Genomic DNA, 22,480 nt, shown 5'->3' with positions numbered 1-22,480 from the left:
GAGGTGAAGTGATTTGCTGGGTCACACCATTACCAAGGATGATGCAGCGTTCAGACTTGAGCTTTGAAAATGTCCTGATTTTCTTTTAAGTACCAGGGTCCTTCTTAATAACACACTGAATAAAATCAGATAAATATCATATTATAAGATGCCTCATGTGCTCCTTTGGATATTTAGTTATTTACACATCAGGTTCTACTCACCTACTCACAACTCATGCTCTTTTGGGAGGAGAGTTTTAGTAAATATGATGAGGTCTTCAGGCACTTGACTTGCTATGTGCTATAAGCAGATGGAAAAGGCTTTTCTTTTGAAATGGCTCTTGAAAGAAAATGCACAATGGGGTGGGACACACACCTTTTCCCCCCCTCTTCGATAATCAGTGTTCATCAACTCTCCCCCTATCCTTCCAATTTGTAGTAGAGTTTAAGCTAAAGTGGATAAATAGTAATAGCCACTCCCACTAAAACATGCACACGCACAAAAACAGATGTTTAAGGAAGCGGAAAGCCACGCACCAGAATCAGGTAATAATACCAAGCACATGTATTTTGCCTCCGATCACAAAGCTGACTTCATAAAAGTAAGCATATTAACCCATTTCTGACTCACACAAAAATAATACTAGTTTAAATATATTTAGCACTTTTGTATACATTATCTCTTCTCATCTTGGTGCAAAACCTACATAGTCCTTACTCTACAAAAAGAGGAAACAGGCTGATTTGAAGACGCCTGTTGCCCACATTGCTGTCACAGTCCTTTTCAAAAATTCACATTCGATCAGGTTCCTCATTCTTACATCCCTAAATCCAAGTCCATCCTACTCCCTTACCCCCAGTTTACAATCTTCCAAAGGATCTGAGTTGCCTGTAGGACATACATGCAGAGGCCATAAGGCCCTTGGTGACCAGGTTCCCAGCCACACCTCCCACCTTTCCCTCAGCTGCAACCCCACCTGCCCTCGCTGCGCACCAGAACAGCTGTACAGACCACCTTCACTTGCCTCATTCTCTTTCTTACCTCATACTCCACCTGGATTTCCTTTCCTACCATTTTTACCTGGAAAGTACCTCCTTTAAGACTGAGTTCAAGCATCACGCCTTGTCTGAATCCTTTCCCAACAAACCCACCCTGAAGGTAGAGCTGGTTCCTCCTACCAGGCCAAATGCTATGCACAAGTGCGCTGGGTAACTGGGAAGCAAACTCTTCACTGCATTAGGTAATCAACAGGTTAGTTGAGAAGCCAAAAATATTACTGAATTAAGGAGAGAGAAAGGTGAATGTAGCCAGTAAATTATAAAATCTTAAAAGAAACTGAGAATGAGAAAAGCCAACAGGAGATATGAAGGAATTCATTATAATAGTTGGTTATTATGTATCCAACATATTGAATGTACGTATAATATGTACATTACTCCATCATATAATATGTACATTACTCCATCAAAATGCATGGAAAAGAATCAGGTGGTAAAACAGATTCATTCTATTTACCAACATACGGCCAAGTCAGGGAAAAGCTCTAGATGCCGTTTCTAAGTGGCAGTGGGATAGAATACCTCTTTTCTCACTGTTATACTCAATGGTTTTAGAAATATAGGCGAACTTTACAATCTTTTTAACAGGACATTTCTTTGTATGATAGCAACGTTTTCCTGGGAAGAATCCCTTAATGGCATGCTATCATATTTCTTTTATAAATCATGAAGCAGATATTGAGAAGTTTTCTACCTGTTCATCTTTTTTCTTCTCCCAGACATTCTTGTTCAAATAAGTACACAGCATGCCTGGGTTACACCACATAGGCAAAAGTCCAGGGAAAGACAGGCTTTGGAAAACCAGTGTTAATTTGCCAAAAGCAGAGCCCTTGGTTTTCAAATTTTTCAATGAATGAACTATCTCAGTCCAGCCAGGCCTGCCATGGCCAGGATTGTGTCCCAGTCTCACGCCTTCCTCCTAGGACTTATTAGCCCTGAATTTGCAAAGCAGGGATAACCCATGCAACTTAGGCAGGAGTCAGCTGCCAGGGAGGAGAATCCTGCCAACAGCTCACCCAGAGAGGTCATTAAGTGGGCTTAGCCAGAGGGTCTCCATTTAGTCCTCTTGGCCAGAAATGGAGATTTGTCCTTTGGCCAGTCTTCCAAACTCTCCTGCCAGAGTTTGCTGTATTCTTTAATCATTGCTCATTGCCATGACCCACCAAATCACGCCTGGAAGCTGCAGGGAATTATAATATTCTTAAAATCAATTACTATGCCATGGAGCAAAGGCGAGGCCCTGCGTAAACAAGCACAAAGTGCTGACTGTGTAGTAGCTATGAGAGCACCTACTATGGGTTAGGAATATGACATATACCATCTCCAATTCCTATATAAAGAAACTGAAAAACAGACAGGTTAAATAATTTTCCCAAGAGCTGAGACTTGAACCCATGGCCACCTAGCTCCCACCCCACCATGTTGTCTCCTACACTCCAACAGTAACCTTCCTGTCAGCCTAGGCTTTTTGCATTGTATTTTGTTCTTTGCCACAAGAAATCAGTCGAGCCACAAGATTACCTCTCTCCTAACAGAATCAGGGAGATAATGGAGGAATTTCCCCCCCCCCCAATTTGCACACTTTAGATAAAATTACTAGACTGACTCAACCCTTTGTTGTCAATGAGCAAAGAAGCCAAAGTCAACTTGGCCCCCAATGCCATGAAAGTCCAAAGAGATCTAGTCTGCAGAAACCCCCATAGATTCTAAGAAGCTGGACCTCTCAGAGTTCTCTGATATAATTAGTGATGAATAAAAGGGGCTTGGGAGCCAAACCAGCTCAGGTTAGAATCCTATTATTTGCTTTCACATTACCTAGGTTTTTGATGGTATAAATAATTGTTTCTAAATAACTATTTGCTATGCATCCCTTTAGAATAGATAATGCCATGTGAAAAGCAGCTGTTTTTTCTCCAAAGGTATAATTTGGGGCCCATTTTATAAAATAGTCTGGGTTTGAGGTGCTATAAGATGCCACTTAATTGATCCTCTGCAAAGAGATAACCATTTTATATTGGAACTTCACCTATTTCAACCTTATACCTATAACTTCACTGGGTGAAGTGTTTCAAGAGCCCTGAATCAATAGGCACAAGGAATAATGACCAGCACCTTCATACAGACCCTTCCATTTCTCAAAAAGGAAAAAAAAGGCCTAGAAAAATTGGTTGATAGATGTATAGGAAGGAAGGAAGGAAGGGAGGGAGGCAGGGAGGGGGGGAGGGAGGGGGGAGGGGGGAGGGGGGAGGACATAGACGGGCACATAGATACATAGAATGGAAGAGAGGGAGGGATTGCAGATCAGCTAGGAAAAAGCTATTACTTCTTTTCTTTCTTTTAACCCAGAGTCAATTTGAAGGAGTTTTTTCCCCATGGAAAAAGCACTGCCCTTGCCCAGCCAGTGTTGCTCAGTGGTTGAGTATCGACCTATGAACCATGAGGTCACGGTTCAATTCCTGGTCAGGGCACATGCCTGGTTTGTGGGCTTGATCCCCAGCAGGGGCGTGCAGGAGGCAGCTGATCAATGACTCTCATCATGGATGTTTCTATCTCTCCCTCTCCCTTCCTCTCTCTGAAATGAATAAAAACATTAAAAAAAAAAAGCACTGCCCTTAAAAGTCCACCGAAGTCCTCCACCCACCCGACAATCACTTTTCAACCCTGTAGCTATAATGTTTAGAAACTATAGAGCCCCAGAAATTACCTTTTCCTGTCTTCATTTTCCATTGCAGGCAACTGGGGCACACCCATTGCATTTTTCACAGTCTGCAGTAAGAACTGCATTTTGGTCAGTTGGCCCTGGCATTTGGGATTGCTGCTTTCCTCCTACTGTGGGGACAATTTCCCTCTCTCTGTAATTCAGCTCACTGACCATACACCCTGGAACACTGGCACCTAGTGAGAACAGAGCTGGGGAAGCCAGGAACCCAGCATATTATCCAAATACAGGTTGGAAATGAACCTCCCCAGGAGCAGATCTTCCAGGGGCAGGCTGGTCCAGACACCCTGATACCCCCACAGAAAGACACCTGGCACCCATGAAAAGCAGACAAGTTGATCTTTTATTTGAACATTTGAATGAACTCTGGAGTCTCAGCCTTTCTGGTCTAGGCCCTTGTTATTTCTGAGAAATAATCTCATACTTAGTGTTAGAGAATATGTTAAGAAAATACCACTTCTCATAAGAAAATAAACCAATCCCCAAGATTAGCACTTGAAGGATAATGTCCTGGACCACACACAGCCTGGTATGTCCCCTAAGCCGCATATTCTCCTAGGGCCCCCACTGATCCCTGCTGTCATCACAGTGGGGAGGGGAGCACTGCTCCTTCAACACACACCCAAGTATGGACCAGATTCCTTCCTTTCATTCTCCATGTGAGGAGGTCTGAAGAATGCTTTACACTGAAGATTAGGACACAAGGAAATACAAATAGTCACAGAAAATATCCAGTTCCTACACAAGCATGGAATATTCCAGGGAAAAGAGGTCTCACCTGGCCTCCTTCCTGGCTCCAGGATGCCACCAGATCACCTTTAAAACCCTCAGTCCAGGAGCACCTCTTGGCATCCAGCTCCCTGAAGTACCCCTCTCCTGCCTACAGAGATCCATGGGTCCATCCTGAGACACACCTGTCTCAGGTCATTAACACAAAGACCTCAGCCTTCAGGCAAGATTCCAGTCTCTCCCTACAGGGGTCTGCACCTTAATAACTAAATCTCAATAAAACCCTCAAGGCCATTAATATAAGAGACAGAGGCAGGGGTATGGGGGAGACAGCAAACCTCAGTAAAAAGACTGGGAAGGTGATATTTTACCCAAAGAAGCACGTCCCCGAAGGTGGACTCAGTTATTGTGGGGAGGAATCTGAAAGAAAGTAAAAAGGGCATAACATTCTATATGGACCATGATATTTTCCCCCTTATCTTTACTGATGTTACTTTTTTCAGAGCAGTTTTAGATTTATGGAAAAATTGATCAGAAAGTACAGCAAGTTCCCACATATCGCCTCTCCCTCCTCCACACAATTTCCTCTATTATTTACATCTTGTATTGATGTGGTACCTTTGTTACAGTTGATGAGCCAATATAGATACATTACTAAGACCCACACCAGAAATAATTTTTAAACTCTCACGTGTCCCTTTTCCCCCCCCTTAAGGCAGTCTCACACACACACACACACACACACACACACACACACACACACACACCGCATTAGAGTTACCTGAATATTTGTCTATCCCAACCTCTATAAGGCGGCAGGGGTTGGAACTTCTCATTTCACATTTCTATTGCCACCTGCTGCAGTGCCTTGTACATAGAAATTACTCAATACACAGGATTTAAAATGAATTAAGATACAAACATGGGAGGAGGGGGAAGTGGGAGTCACTACTTAAAGGGCATAAAGTCTCAGTTAGGCAAGACGGAGAAATTTCTAGAGATCTGCTGAATAAGATCGCACCGATAGTCAACAATACTGTACTGTGTATTTTTAAAATGTTATAAAGTGTGGTGCTGGGCCAGCTGGTCAACCTCTTAGGGCCTCAGTTTCCTCATAGGTGAGGATACATAGATGATACTTTAGAGATGCTATCCAAGGTTTCTCCTTCTGATTCCTTGTGCCCTTTCCCTTGCCTTCATCATTTAGGCAAAGTAACAAACAGAATCCTAAACTGGTCTGTATTGAATCTGATCTTAAGCTTTTCATAATGTTTATCTCTACGGGGGGGGGGGGGGGGGATGAACAAACAAAACAAAAGCAGTTCTCCATACATACTGTTCTTAGGGGGAAGGCAAATATGAGGAAATCAAAGAAATAACTGCTGACCTGTGAGTTTTAAAATTAGACTTTTTTTGGAGTCCAGAGCAGAGACAATATATTGAAAACAAAGCATTTTTTGCTGCAGCAGGCAGGGGTTTTGAGAGAGAAATATGTTTGAGAGAGACGATGATGAACTCCTAGGAGACCAGAATCCTGGAGGATTCTGCAGAGTTTATACTGTGAACTAAAAAAAAAAAAAACAGGAAAAAATGTAGGATGACATAAACAGATTTTTCTCTGCTTAAAAAAGACAAAGATGAATTCAATGACTATGGGAAGAAGGGACAGCAGGGTCCCAAAGAAGTGCCCCCTCCATGGATCAAAAACCTTGGACAGAAGAGGAGAGAAACCCCAGATAATTTTACAGGGTCTCCAGAGCCAAAGAGAACATTGCCTGGCTTCCCAAGGAGCAGCTCAGAGAATTCAAGTCTCATGTCCAACATGGTCCCAGAGGAGCAGCCTAACGATGGCTGCGGGAACTTCCTGGTCAGGTGACCTTCAGAGCAGCCTCATAGAACCATAAGCAAAAGGTCCCTGCGAGCCCCTGGACAAATAGGAAAGTGACTGGAAAAGACAAACTTCTGCTCAGGAAAACACAGCAAGGACAGAAGCCAGCAACCACCTCTCGCCTCTGGACAGTATATAAGTCAGTGCCCCAGAAACTTAGCTTACCTCCAGAGATAAGGGGTGAAGGAGAGGAGTGGGGGTAAACTTGCATTAATTGAGTTTAAAACTGTACTAGCTATATTTAAATCCAGAAGAAATTGAGTTACCTTGAACTGACAAAATTAAACTTTCTGCTCTCTGTGGAAATTGGGATGTCCTGACTTCGGAAGAAATGTACATATATGGAAAGCTAAATTTCTAACTACAAAATTTAAACCTGCCGGATGTAAAATGGGTATACTAATACCTATCTCACAGAATTACTGCTAGTTTTAAGTGAGTTCAACACGAAAAGCACCTAGCACAGGGTCTGGCTCATAAGATGCAGGGCAAGATCTTAGGTCCTTTTACTTCCTGTGGTTCTCTGTTTCATGTCTCTTGTTCCGCTAAGGAAATAACAGGGTTTTGGTTATCCCAGACACTTAATCATATGGCCCAGGAGAGTGGATGAGCAGTAATATGGATAGACAAAAGTGGCAGTTCCTACAGAAGCAGGGTTGGCTCCACCCATGGAGAAGATGGGACCCCATGTCGAAAACAGGGAAGTAGTTGTGTGTTTTTAAAAGCTGAGCTGATAAGTAACTCAACTCACCTAGGGACTTTGTAGTCTGTGAGTCAAGACTGACTCTCAGTAAATTACTGAATGTCCTCTCCAGCACTGTATTTGAAAGAGATTTCAGGAGGAAAGGAGCAGCGAGTGGTTTATGTTTTTCCATGCTTATACTAGACAAGAGAGGGCCCACTGTCTGTTTTTATAAAGTTTTATTGGAACACAGCTGTGCTCATTGGTTTATGTGCTGTCTGGGGCTGCTTTTGAACTTCAAGGGCAGAGTTGAATAGCTGCAACAGAGACCACACAGCCCACAAAGCTGAAAATATTTACTATCTGTTCCTTTACAGAAGAAATCTGCCAACCACTGTACTAGACAGTAACAACTTATCTTTCTATGGTGCTTAGAAAGCATTTCATACATATAATTTCATTTATTTCAGACAAACATCTCAATGGATGAGGACATTTTATCAGTCATAGTATCATTGCGTTGCTATAATGTTTCCTACTTTACAAAATGAAGAAGCTGAGGCTCAAGGTGTTAAAGGACTTGGCACTGAGTAGCAGATAGGTCCTCAAACCCATCCCATTCTCTCACCACTTTCCCTACAATAACAATGTCCTTAAGGTGACCTGATCGAAGTCTTAAGGGCACACAGAATCACCCTGAGTAGCTTTAAATGCAAAGTAGGACTTTGAACAACCTCTCTTGTAAGAGGTCTCCAACAATAGCACCACTCATCAGAATTGTTCCCTTGGGGCTACCCTTAGAAGTTCTCACCCAATTGAAGGCCACATCAAGGTCCATGCCTATGGAAATAAGGTTGGTTGGTAGCCATAACCTTGAGGTCATGCAACATGTTTCCCAAGCCACAAAAGAAAATACATTACTTACATCACCCCAGAGACATGTTATAAAAACAGCATGTCAAGGTATGGTTGTCAAAAGGTTAAAAACATAATTCTCATAGAAATATATAGTGGGCACATGTTGTTAATGAAGAAACTAGCAGGATGGAAAAACTGGTTCAAAGAAGTACACAAGTCATGAATGTATATATAGTCAGTTAAAAATTACATGAATATTTATAGCAGCTTTATACATAATTCCAAAAACTGGAAGCAACCAAGATGTCCCTCAGCAAGTAAATGGTAGTTACATGACATTACACATTTGTCAAAACCCATAGAACTTTACAGCACAGAGTGAATCTAAATGTGTGCAAAATTTTAAAAAATCATTTAGGAGGTTGGCTGACCCCAGGAAGGAAGGCAGACTATGATGTGAGAGTCTGTATTCAAATGCCTGGAAGAACCTCACTGAAGAGGGAAGGGAAGGGTGCTGACCTAAGTAGCTTTGGAAATGAGTGGTCGGTCTATCACTGAAGGCAAAAGGAATCGGACGTAAGTACTGCGCTCTAGCAGATAATGTGGTTTCCCATCAGGGCACAGATTAACAATTTTGATACTGCTCTCCATGTGTCCTGGAACTGAACAATTAAGTGGCTGGTGGCTTGTGGGAGACAGGCTTCTCACTCCTGACGTGAGAACTTACAGGTAAGTAAGGGGAGGAGGCCAGAGTGACCCACGCGGTTAGAGCTGGAGACATCAGTAAGAGCTCATGCTTATCTCAATATAGGTACAGAGGGTTACATACAGAACTATTCACAGACATGTGCACACATGCAGGGGTTAACATACTCACATATATTTCTGTGCTGTCTGCTGCGAGGGCCTGAGAGAAACGACACCCAGCCAGAAACAAGGATGCTCAGCACCCAGTACCCGTGAGTCCATATGGCTGTTACAAATAAATGACTGAATTAATAAGTGGGGAGAAGAGGCAAATCGCCCATGAAGATCCCAAATAATTTATGTGGATCCTCCGCCCCAAGGAGGGGAGTCAAACTCCTCGGGAATGGACTGCACACGGCGACTTCCTCTCCAAGAGAGCAGAGCGGAAAGGCAGAAGAAAAAAGTGATTTACAATGGAGGAACCTGGCAAATTCCGCCCTAGCCAGGTGACCGAGGCCAACATTAACAGTCATAAATCACGCTGACAGCATGTATCCTCTTGATATGATGTAATGGAAATAGGACTTCACTTCTGTGGTCTTTCTCCCAAAAGCCCATAAAGCCGGTCTAATCGTGCAGAAAATGTCGGAGCACTCCCTTAGAGGGACATCCTAAAATATCTGACCAGTGCTCCTCAAAACTGTCAAGGTCATCAAAACCAAAGAAAAACTCTCACGGCCAATAGGAGCGTAGGAGACCTGACCATTACATACAACGTAGTATTATTCTGGATGGAATCCTGGGACAGAAAAAGAACATTAGGACAAAACTAAGGGAATCTGAGTAAAATATGGGCTTTGCGTAATAATAATGTATGAATATTGGTTACTAACTATAAAACATGTACCATATTCATGTAAAATGTTAAAAATAAGGGAAACTGGGTGAGGGGTATAAGGGAATCAATCCTCTGTACTATCTTCTCAATTTTTCTGTAAATTTAAAGCTCTTCTAAAAAGAAAAGTATTAAAAATAACAGTTTCTAAATTAGATATAAAACTATACTACAGAACAATAGGGCCATAACCTTTGGAGTTATCTCTTCAGCCATAATCAACATAAGCTGTCAAAGTTTCATTCCACTAGAGGTTGGACTTAGATGGGCTTGTTGGCTTCAATGTGACAGGATGACAGGATGACATTTGCATGGATACACAGTCATCCTTTTATCTGGTTTCTGTGTTTTGGATCATTTTATCTTAACAGACAGGACCTGTAACTCTTATACTACTTTCTTCACAAAAATCATCACTACTGGATAGATTCATGATTCTTAGGTCACATATAAGGTGGCATCTTATAAACTCATTACTGACAAGCCACCAAATATTGATCAAGTTATAAATTTCATTTTTGGTACAACTAGAATATTTACAATTACAGAGATGTTCAAAAGATGAAACACAAGAGGTGAGAAGGTCGTAATAACAATGTAGAGCTGTGTACAACTTACTGTAAGGGAGTAAAATGTCTATTTTTATCGGGCCAATACCAAAGGCAATTTCTATGCTAATTTAAACATGTGAGTGAAAGGCCAGGGCAGTGATAAAGTCTTCCCAAACAAAGTAGAGACCTGAAAAGCTATTGGGTAAATGAGGCAATTACCATACATGCTTTCATAGATATCACGAAAAAGTTTTAAACTCTAGCAGCAATCACATGATAATTTACTGCTTTATTATAACTGTTGTTGTGAATATTTCAATCTCTTCAAGTATGCTACAAAAATTCTAATATACAAGAATGGGCTAGAAACCTAAATGTTGAAAGTCACTGAGCCAGACTGTCAAAATGACAAAACTAAGAGAAAGCAAAAATGATAGGATGAAAATAAAAGGCTGATAGCCCAGCCGGCGTGGTTCAGGGGTTGAGCATCAACTTAGGATCCAGGAGGTCACAGTTTGATTCCCGGTCAGGGCACATGCCCCCGTTGTGGGCTCGATCCCCAGTCGGGGGCGTGCAGGAGGCAGCCAATCAATGACTCTCTCATCATTGATGTTTCTATCTCTCTCCCTCTTCCTTCCTCTCTCTCTGAAATCAATAAAACATATTTTAAAAATAAATAAAAAGACTGATAGATCTCTGACTCTATCTACAAAGCTTCTGCTTTCACGATTAGGCACTAGGCAAAAAAACCCCCAAAACACAAAAACAAAAACACTTCCAGGCCCATCCAGGCCTGTGATTACATTTCGAGAAGATAGCTCATATGTTGGAGAATTCATCTCAACACCAACTGATCCCAGGAGAGAGAGAAGAAGGGGTGGAGGAGCCTTGGCCAGTGTGGCTCAGTTGGTTGGAGCATTGTACTGTACACCAGAAGGTGGCAGGTTTGAATCCTGGGAGGAGCACATGCCCAGGTTGTGGGTTTGATTCCCGGTCAGGTGTGGGAAGCAACCCACTGATGTTCCTCTCTTACACTGATGTTTCTCTCTCTCTCCCCCCTCTCTCCCTTCCTCTCTCTATAAATCAACTTTTTAAAATATTTTTTAAAAAGAAGGAGTGGAGGAAAAGCCTTTTTTTCCCCCCCTAGTTGGGCTTTAGACCACTGTCAACGCTGTAATTATATTACCCTTGCTGTTTATTTTGGTAATTTACCGGGTTAAGGTACATGGGATAATTTAAAAACTAAATTCATTCAGTCACTTACAAAAACAGTCAACTGGCTTATGTGTAGAGCAATAAAGTGTGAAAGTCACACGGCATCCAAATTGTAGCCATGTGTGACTTGGCTTTTTTTATTTGGGGAACCAAAAATGGTTAAGGCTTAAGCGATTGTATTTCTCTCTGTCGCTCTCACTCTGAGGGAATAATGAGTTCCTGCTGGTGACACAGTGGCTTGGGGAGGCAAGCAAAGAGGTGGTTTGGTGCACTTCCAAAGCTGTCAGTGTGCCTTTACCACAAGACCCTGGTTCTGTGTGAGGGACAGTTAGTGAAGTTGCTGAAACAGAGGCTGGGAGTGCCACATGTTAACATGCAGACTTCTTCCTGGGATCCCTAAGCCCTTCTCAAACATGAATTAACTCGAGCACCTTTACTACAGAGCACAGGGCACAGCTCTACATTCATATATTCATTAACAATTCATATAGTAACCATATAGGGCCTTCCTACTATGTTCCAGATCCTGTGTCAGATGCTGGGGTTCTTTCTTGAGTCCCTTGAAAAGCAGATCCCAAGATAAAGGTTTCATTTCCCTCCTCCATCACTCATTCTAGATTTCACTCACCCTTGGCCAGTACTCCAGGCAGCTGAGGCTGCCTGCCTGATGGGCTGACCCAGAACCTCAGCCCTGAGTCCTTAGCTGCCTTGGCTTCATCAAGCCAAAGCTGTTCAAGTTGCCCATTTACCATTATTCCTGGTATGGAAGCACCATGAGATACCAGGAGACATTCAAGTGAGTCCTCTGGGTTCCAGGCAACTCCCCCATGCTTTCATTATGTAGAGCAACCCTACTCTTCATGGTAATTATGGTCAACTTTGTCCACCAATGTAGTAATTCTTTTCTTTGCCAGTTCTTCCACTGACATGAGAAGCCTAAAATGACCTGGTAGTAGTCACAGCTTCAAGTTCAGTGACTCCTTGGTGTTTCCATTGTAGGAACCAGGACCTTTAATATGACAGAGCCTAAAGCTGCAAGCTTGAGAAGCAGTGATTGTGAGAGGGTTCACACCGACTTCTATCCCTCGGTTCCTATACCTGTGAATTCAAGTTATTGGGAATATAGCAACACAGCCACCGATTCAGTGCATATACTGCACACTGGAGGACAGCACCCTAACACTAAAGGTTATTGCCCCAAGGCTAGCACCCTAGCTGAGCCTCCACTGTCCCATTAGACTAGCTACTTCTGGTTGAGCAGGTATCTGGTGAGACCAGTGGATCTTGTGGTTTTGTGCCCACTGCCACAATGTTTTATAGGATGTCTCTCCAATAGATAAGGAATTCTGTGAGCCCCTGGGTGGTGGTACTAACAGAGACATGTGGGCAGGTATCCATTTTGGTAAGGACAAGTTGAAATTGAAATCACTCTGCCACCAAGTAGGTGGTCTGGTTTCCTCAAGGCTCATCATTAGCTGTCCACGTCCACAAGATTTGGCATCTTATCTACCTCATTGTTGAGAGCTTCCTTTGCAGTGGGAGTTCTCTGGTGGGCACTAATATAAGCTACACAAACTTTGTGCCCACAACCACAGGTTCATCATCGTGCCACTTTCCTGGGCTACCTTATCAGAGACCTTCCAATCTGGTTCCTTGTGAGTCCTGACCAAGCAGCCAAGCCACTCACCCTTGTCCCAGAGTTCAATCTCTAACTCAGGCTACTTTTCTCTCTTTATAAAGTTAGCCACCAATTATGCTGTTTGCATCTCTGTCCACTGGAAGAATTACCTCACTCTGTCAAGGCCACCCTGAGAGGGACTATAACATGGCAGCTGTTTCCAGCCAGCACCAAGATTCTGTGATCTTTCCCTCCCACTGTGCTGGTAAATGGATGGTAGGTGACTGGTTAACTTTCCTGCTCTGGTAAGTTCAGGGCAAAGATGTGATATGAGTGAGGATCTTTAGCACTTAAGTCTGTGTTTTTCCTTGACGACCCACCCTGCCAAACCAGAGGGTAGTGCTGGGCTGGGGAAGGCATAGTTTCTCCCCTAAGCTCTTTGCCCAGTGGGTGGTCATTACTACTGTAGCAACTGGCCAGAACCTGAACACCTTCTGCAGAACAGGTCAGAAAAATATCTGTGTGCCAGACACCCCTCTGCCCACTACTGGGGGGGCACACTTTAGGCTGTGGCTATTATTTCCAGTTTGAGTGCCACTGCTACAGAAAAATGAAAAACCACAATTTGGTTTGGGCCAATCCTGGCTCACAAATTGTGTTCCAGCCCTCTGAGAGATTGGCATTCCTAGGAGAATAGAAATGTTAAGAAATCTGCAAGAGGTCTGCCTTGTGTTGATTTTTTTCAGGGATTTAGAAGTTGCTGGATACTTTAACGTATTGAGTAACTAATTTCCCTTCCTTTCTTCTAAAAGCTCACATGGTAAGCATTTATTTCCTGAAAACATGCCAAAAGGGTAATTTTTTTTTCAGAGTTGGAGTATTATTTTAAAATGTAAAATAAAGTCCTGATAGCAAATATTATCAATGTAGGCGCTTGAATCTACATACAGCAACTGAAGAAGTATTGCCTTCTTTTGGTTTCAGGGTTTGGGAGTTAAAATGAAAGAGAACTTCCAAATGTTTCTGAAGTGCTTATTTTTCTCTGAGATTCAGGTTTGCTTACTGGATGAAAACGGTCAATCCAGGACAGCTGGCAACTCCAGGTAAAAATGTGCCTACGATTTGTTTTTAGTTGTGTTATTATACCTTTCGAGCCAAGGTTGCAGACTGGCAGTGCCCTGAAGAAGGGAGAGAGCTGGATACCACCCATACCTCCCCTTTAGGGCGGCCTCCACCTGAGCCTGGAGCAGGGCCACACTGGAACTGACCCAAGCTAGGCCTCCCTGTCTCCCCTGAGTCAGAGCAGCAGTTGAGCCCACTCTGGATAGGCCTGTCTAGGGGCAGATACAGATTTGTTAAATGGATGTTTGTGTCCTAAGAAGTGTCTTTGTCAAATCCATAATTTAGGTTGTAGGGTGGTGATAAAACAGTATGGGAAACACTACCTGTTTTGCCATTTAGTGAAAGTACAGGTCTTTTATTCCAGAAAAGTGCTGATGGAAAGTAAGGTATTCTGTCTCAAAAAGTAGGTGTGTAGTTAACCTGGTATTTGAAAAATATTTTCCAAAAGTAACGATAAACAGTATTTTAAGAGAAACAGTTGAAGTGCCTTGTGTATTATGAAATTCCTTTGATTAGTAAGTCACATTATTTATGGACTGCTGGAAGACCAGTCTCTCACTGTACAAATTGCCAATTGATCATTTGGGAAAGAAACCAAAGGGTCAAGAAGAGCTTTTTATCATACTAATGCATAAAGACACACAAAGCATGACCTAGATATAAAAAGGGGCCAGCACTTTTAGCAGATGCCATTCATGGCTGAGCTGAGAAGGCCGCTGCTTGGGAGCTCTAAAAACAAAGAGCATAATGGAGAAGGGGTCGGGGAAACACTGCCCAGGGTGAAACACAATGGGAGACGAGGAGGATTTGGAAGAAGTCTGGCTCCAGGAAAATATATATATATGTAGGATGCATAAAGATTCCATTTTTCTAGTTTCTTCCCCACCCTCCGCCTCCTGAAAATTTGAATCCAACTAGACAACATATTTGATTGTAAAAATCCATTCTTTCCATGTCTTCCATTATGGTTATAGTTATAAGAGTATATTAATTTGGATAATACTAGCTGCTATAATAAACAGCCCCTCAAAAAAGTATATAATGTCTCAAAGACCATAGAAGTTTATCTCTTCCCCACAATGCAGTGTTAGGCTCTCTTCCACATGGCAAGTCAGGAACCCTGACTCCATCTGTTTTGTAGCTGTGCCATTTCCTAGGGCCTTGTCATTTTCGGCATCAAAACACTGAAAGGGAGACAAGTATAAAGAAGGCACAACTGCCTCTTATAAACTCTCGCTCAGAAGCGACATGCAAAATTCTACTCACAAATCACTGGCTAGAACAAATCATAGGCATAGTTTTAGTACGGGTGCAGAAAAGGTAGTCTACCTGTATGCCCAAGAAAAAGGAGAAATGGATTTTTTGGTAAATGGCTAGCCATCTGCTTTAAAAGCTTTACTTTTCTTTGCATGAGCGCCCTCTGATGTGCATGGCAGGGTTTGTGGTAAGTAAACATTAGTTAAGTGAATGCTTGAGTAACTACTGAAATCATAGTAATAATAATAATAATAATAACTTATTGGGAGCTTACTATGTGCGCCTTTCTAAGTTACTTACACATAATATCTTATTTAATCCTCAAAGTTTTGTGTACTTTTACAGATGAGGAAACAAGCACAGAGAGTAAGCAATTTACTGAAAGTTATATGGTTGTTAAGTGGCAAAGCTGGATTGAGAATTCAGATTCCTCATTCTTACCACTATGTTTTGCTACCTCCCAGGGTGTAACTTTTAATTCAAACTTTTATTCATGCACAGAGGAAACCAGCTTTTAGAATTTTACAACCCAAAGTTTAGCATGCCATAGTATAGTATATCTCAAATTGGGTTCCTGGATGGAGTTCATTAAGATCACTATAACAATTTTAAAGTTTTAAGTTTCCACTTTAATGATAACCTTTAAAAAAAATGCCATACCACAGAGGGCATGCAAATTTATGTATGGAAAAAATATATTACTCAATTCTCTATAATAAAACTTAATTTCTAACTTTGAGTCTACCAGTCTACCAGAAGGACAATCTCAGATCTCCTAGCTCCCTTATCCCACATCTCCAGGGTCCAAACACCAAAGCATGGTGGGCTTTGTGGGAGGAAGGCCATCTGTCCAAACAAGCAGCCATAGAGATGTGCTCCCTCCCGTCTCATGCCACTGCCTCCCACTGGCCAAATCCAAGCAGAAACCAAAAGGTGAGAGGCCGCATGATGCAATTCATATGATCATCCCCCGAGGGCACAGATCAGGATTAGAATGAAGGGTAGATCTGGAGGTATAAATGGAAGATAAGCTGCACACTGAGGAAAAGTATACTCAGAAATGGCTTTCATCTGGAGGCTCAGGAAACACAAATAAAGAAAGTTTGCAAGCAAGCAATCTCTGCTTTTCTGACCAACCAGATCTCTACTATAAGGTAACAGGCCTAGAGCCCAAGAACCTGCTTGAATGGTCTGGGTAGAAAGAAAGGGTAGGGCTGGAGAGGACCAACACAGGGAGGTATCAATAAATAATATCTTGAAATACTATCTCAGCAACATACGCACATTTTGAATCATCTGGATGACTACCTTACAATCTATTATTGCCACAAAATTTCAGGGCCTGCATTTACATTAAAAAATGCATTAACCCCAAGTATTTCTTTGTTTATTAACTCCTACATTCAATAAACATTTATTAAGCACTTACTATGTGCTAGGCAGTGTTCTAGATACCAAGAATACAATAGTGAAAAGGGCAAAGGGCCACTCTCAAGGAGGAGATATTCCAGTAATACAGTTCTTTTTTACTTTCATGGGCTAATGAACAGAGGTGGATTTCATAACAAAATAATCACTTGGACCAAGAAAAGTCTAAATTGTATCAAAATGTGCTGTACAAATCTAGGATTTCCACAGTAGTTCAAAGAGAAAACAAATAATGTGGAAATGAAATCATCACATAGCAGTTAAAAATACCATAAGAATCAATATTGTATTTACATTGCAAGCCTCAATTTTATTTCAACAAAGTCATACTAATTGTCCATTATTAATGTTACTTGAGGTTTTCTTTCTATTTAATTTGTGTATTTGCTTTTAGTTTTATAGTTATATATCATAAAGCATGCTTATGTCATAAACATAAAATAATTTTAGTCAACACAAGGGGCCTGTGGGAATGTTTACCTTTAAAAAGGTATGGGGGCATATTCTTCATTCAAATTTGGGAGACCGTAGGGTAGTGGAATCGGATTTGACGCTATTCAAATCTCAGCTTCCCTACTTACTAGCAGGTTATTTAATCTCTATCATTCTCTATCTCTGCCTCTATTAAAGTGAAAATACTAACACACCATAGATACTGTGTTGGGAATTAAATAAGTGAAAGATTGTCTGGCACTTAGTAAATGCTATGCTTAGTAAATGCTAAGTCCCTTCCCTTTCTCATAATATTTTGAGAATGGGTGATAAAAAGAAAACACTTGAAATGGGAAACTAAGAAGGCCATATCTTTAAAGAACTCCTTCCTGTCAAGAAAATGGAGCCATAATTTAGCCTGGAAATTTCCAGAGTCTCAACTAAAAAAACTGTTCAAAATGCAAATAAAAAAGCGGAAGAAGCCATAGCTAAATAAGAAGGCAATGCCCGCCCTGGTAGGGTGGCTCAGTTCGTTGGAACACTGTCCCATATATCAAAAGGTTGTGGATTGGATTCCCGGTCAGGGCACATACCTGGGTTGTGGGTTCAATCCCTAGTCAGGGCGCATGTGGAAGGCAACCAATGGATGTTTCTCTCCCACATCAATGTCTCTCTATCTCTCTTTCCCTCTCTCTCTCCCCCTTCCTCTCTCTAAAATCAATAAAAACATGTCATTGGGTGAGGATTGAAAAAAAAAAAAAAGCAATGCTCATGCTACAAATCTAAGTGAAGAGTCTAGCTCCCAATTTTTTAAAAAGAAATGAAATGTTGGAGATATAATCCCTCAAAATTTGTTCCCATATAGCATGTTCAAACAGCATTAAGCTACCTTAAGAATCTTAAGAAAGGAAAGTTGCTTCTCTGTTATTTACCCCTGCTGAGTACCCAAATCCTTCCTATAGTGGCTAGGGCATGGGCTGTTGCTCCTTACTTCCAAGGCCCCTGTGGTCTTTACATTTGCAAAGACTCCAAGTTCATTTCAAGTCTCACCTTCAACTCCAGCTGCCTATTGGCCTGTTAACCCAGGTAATGGTTTTCTGCTCTTGGCCCTGCAACTCCTTCTAACTTGGGAGCTCTGTTCTGAAATTTTAGTTACTGCTTCAATCAGTTCTCTCTCTCTGACCCTCTCTCCCCTTCTCTTTCTCTCTCTATCGCTCTCTCTGTTAGTGACTCATCCTGGAGTCAAAGGAGATGGTCTAAATTTTGTTCCCAGTGGAAGGAAGAATCACTTCCTTGTTGGGGCTCAAGCTAAAAATGGATTTCCACCCTTCACAGAACAATGGTTCTTCTAGTATAACATTAGCAATCACCTCTTCAATCTTCTGCTGCACTACCACACACACATTCTAAGGAAGACTACTCAGGACTATGACCCTGTAACTCCGAGCAAGGGCAAGAACACAACTGAACGGGTCAGGGAGGGTCAACCACACACACCAGGTGATGACTAAGTTGAGTCTTAAACACAAGGAGGATTTGACCAGTTAGAGCACGTGAGAAACACATTTCAGAAGAAGCAAAAATGTATGCAAAAGTTATGACATAAACGGAACTGAGAGTAGCTTAGTGTGACTGCAGAGTGTGTGCTTGTGAGAGACAAGATGAGAGAAGTGTAGTGTATAGCTATGACTTTGGAGTCAAATGCACTCAAGTTCAAATCCCAGTTATATAAAGATTTTTTTAAGTTCTCTGAGTTTTGGTCTCCTCATTTGCACACAATATTTCAAAAAGGAATAAATGACATCATGTATATAAAGTATGAAAGACAATAATGACATATAATGTGTGCTTAGCATATAGTAGCTGTTTTTAATATGAATATATTAATGTACAAGGCTGGCAGGTTAGGCAGGGCCACATCATTAATATTTTAGAACATGGAGCTAATTCAATTAGGTCTTGAAAGCTACTTGGAGCCACTGAAGGATTTTTAGCTGGGAATAGATTGATCAGGTTTCTGTTTTCATTAAGGCAGACATTCAAATACAATCACTGTGGGGACAGGGTCTGAATAAAAATGCTATCTTAGTCTCCCAGCCTACTATTCATTGCCATCAACACTGACAATTTAGTGTAGGTCTGGTGCTGACTTCAAAACAGGAAACTCTTCACTATTTTCCATTTACAAAGTGGGTGGAGGGAAGCTGGAGTTGGGTAAAGAAACATTGTAGTGGAAAGTCTAACCAGAACCAAGTGGCAGAGCCTTCTTCTAGCCCTGAGGGCAAAGTGCTTCATTTTCCTCTAAGTGTATTAAAAATAACACGTTAAGTGAGGGTCACAAAAACTCATGAAATAATCATAACTTAGCAATCCCCTCTGATGTAAGTATATCACATTTGTTAACGTGATATAAACAGCCATTAGAAGAACTTGAAAAACACCGTCAAAGTCAAGATGTGCATTCTTGCCTTCTGCAGCACAGAGCTGAGTTGTTAAGAACTAAGGAATATGAAGTATTCTAACACAGCACTATACGTACCATTTTCTGTAATAACTTACTTAAAATTTGCTTTGACTAAGGCAGTTGAAGGTCAGTACCGGAATCCGAATCAGATAGGAACACATTCAAACAGAAAAAGCTTGCTTTTTGTCTGTTTTCCCACTGTGCTACTTTCCAGAAAAAATCCCCATGCAAATGCTGCCCTCCTGTGGTAAGAACCAATTACTTCAAGAAGCTATCATATCAATGGAATTTAAGGTAATTTTGTGTTATGGATAGAAAGAAACTTAAGGATCATATTTTAGTAAAATTTCTTTTTAAAAACACTTCATTATTCAAAAAATGTTTTTTTCCTTGGCAATCCCCAGAACCTTCTCTTTCCTCCACAAGATTTTATATTCCTTTTGGAAATTATAAATCATGTTCACTTCCACCAGTGATCCATTCCCACTTAGAAAAGTACAACTAGTTCTTTAATTTTCACTGCCTTACATACTCATCAATTGAATATTTAAAACTATATTCACCAATTCACTGGCTGACACTTGGCATTTCTAATTCTGTGGCATTACCAACAGTACTGAAATAAACATTCTTGAACATGTCCCTATATACATGTGTTAAGAACTCTTGTGTTTATACCTAGAGTAGAATTGTTGGACTGAAGATTATTATACATCTTCAACCTTACTAGAATGCTAAATTCTTTTCCCAAATGATTGTACTAGATTACATTTCCATCAGCTGAGTATACAAGCTTCACCTCCTCACCCACATTCATTCGTCAGGCTTTTTAACTCATGCCAATCTGATAGATGAGAAACAATATCTCAGTATTGTTTAATGCATTTCCCTGATTAGTTGAAATTAGGCATTTTTGTTTCCTCTTCTGCATGAATTTCCTGTTTATGTCTTTTGCCATTGTTATTTTATGGGTTTTCTTGCCACTTTTAACTGATTTATAAATGTGTTTAATATATTCTAGATGCTAATCACTGGTTATATGAGTTGCAAATGCCTTCTACCACTCTAAATCCCACTTTTCATTTTTATTATGTCTTTTGATGAGATAAAGTTAATTTTAATATAGCCAAAATTATCAATATTTTCTTTTGTTTCTTTAAAGATTTTTTATTGATTTCTTTTAGAGAGAGGGAGAGAAATATCGATGTGAGAAGGAAACATCGATCAGGCATGTGACCTGACCTGGAATGGAACCAGCAAACCTTCAGTACACAGGATGACGCCCAACCAACTGAGCCACACCAGCCAGTGCTCCTTTATGCTTTAAAAAAATATTTTTTGTTTGTTTCAGAAATCTCTCCCTATTGCAAAGTAATTAAGATATATTCCAAATAATTTAGTTTTGCATTTCATACTTTGTCTTTATTCCTCCTGGAATTTTTTTATATGAAGGATCCTTTTTTTCCCCACATGTGGGATAATCAATTGTCCCAGGATGATAATATCACTCTCCCATTTTCCTACTGACTGTGAGTCACAATGTCTTATGTGATACAATGAAATACAAAGTTTCTACATAGTGTGTGCATCTTTTGGGGGGCTCCCTATTCTCTTTCATTAGTTTATTTATCTTTCCCTAAATCTTAACTATAGTATCTTAAATGCTATTGTTTATATCTGGTAGGGCAAATTTTTCCCAGTGTTGAGGTATAACTGACAAAAACTGTACATATTTAAGGTGTATGACATGATGTTTTGGTATACATATACATTGTGAAATTATTACCACAAACTAATGAACATAACACCTCACACGGTTACTTTATTTGCATGTGATGAGAACACTTAAGGGGTCTTCTCTATTAGCAAATTTCAAGTCCACAATACAGTATTATTAACTATAGTCACCATGCTGTATAAGTTCTGATCCTCAGAATTTACTCATCTTATAACTAAGTTTGTAGCCTTTGACTAATATCTCCCCATTTCCCCCACCCCTTACCCCCTAGCAACCACCAACCTACTCTGCTCTTATGAATTCAACTCTTCAGATTCTGTATATACATGAGATCATGCAGTATTTGTCTTTCTGTGTCTGGTTTATTTTACTTAGCATAATGCCCTCCAGTTTCATTCATGTTGCAAAATAGCAGAATTTCCTTCTTTTTAAGGCTGTGTGTGCATATATTTACATCTTTATAGTGTGTGTATATACACATATACATACATACATATATATATATCTCACATTACTTCATTCATTCATCCATCAGTGGACACTTAGGTGGTTTCCATATCTTGGCTATCATGAATAGTGCTACAATGCTACAGTATCATTTGAGATACTGATTTCATTTTCTTTGGATATATGCATATATACACAGAGGTAGGGTTGCTGGATCATATGGCAGTTCTATTTTTAATTTTTTGAGGAACCTCCATATTGTTTTTCATAGTCGCTGGACCATTTTGCATTCCCCGCAACAGTATACAAGGGATCCCTTTCTCCACATCCTCACAAACATTTGCTATCTTCTCTTTTTGATAACAGCCATTCTAACAGCTGTGAGCTGACAGTCCATTGTGGTTTTGATTTGAATTTACCTGATGACTAGTGTTGAACACCTTTTCAGATATATACCTGTTGGCCATTGTACGTCTTCTTAATTCTTTTGTTTCCTTTGCTGTGCAGAAGTTTTTTAGGCTGATGGACTCCCACTTGTCTATTTTTGCTTTCATTGCCTGTTTCCTAACTCTTGTTCTATGAACTTTATGTTTTTCTTATTTTCTCCAGTGATCTTGGAGGTATACATATTATTTTAGGTTCTACAAATGGTTATTATTTCTGTTTTTAAAATCTATATACTTGAATCTATTAATTACTAAGACACAACT

The 22,480-nt window shown here is 40.6% G+C and overlaps 1 protein-coding gene across 10 annotated transcripts in view; it reads right to left on the bottom strand.

The window, feature by feature from the left end:
* Window positions 1-22,480, bottom strand: part of LOC308563228 (uncharacterized protein) — a 43,702-nt gene that overhangs the window by 14,013 nt on the left and 7,209 nt on the right. For 3 of the 10 annotated variants that reach the window (XR_013999755.1, XM_081150081.1, XM_081150078.1), the window contains exon 2: window positions 8,794-8,889. The exons of the other annotated variants lie outside the window; for them this stretch is intronic. The gene's annotated coding sequence lies outside the window, so the exon portion shown is untranslated. The remainder of the gene's footprint in view (window positions 1-8,793; window positions 8,890-22,480) is intronic. 10 annotated transcript variants of the gene reach the window in all.

The sequence above is a fragment of the Miniopterus schreibersii genome (assembly GCF_964146895.1).
Source record: "Miniopterus schreibersii genome assembly, chromosome: 10".
Taxonomy (NCBI): Eukaryota; Metazoa; Chordata; class Mammalia; order Chiroptera; family Miniopteridae; genus Miniopterus; species Miniopterus schreibersii.
The sequence above is the reverse complement of the archived record's forward strand: the minus strand, read 5'-3'. Positions and strand labels throughout refer to the sequence as shown.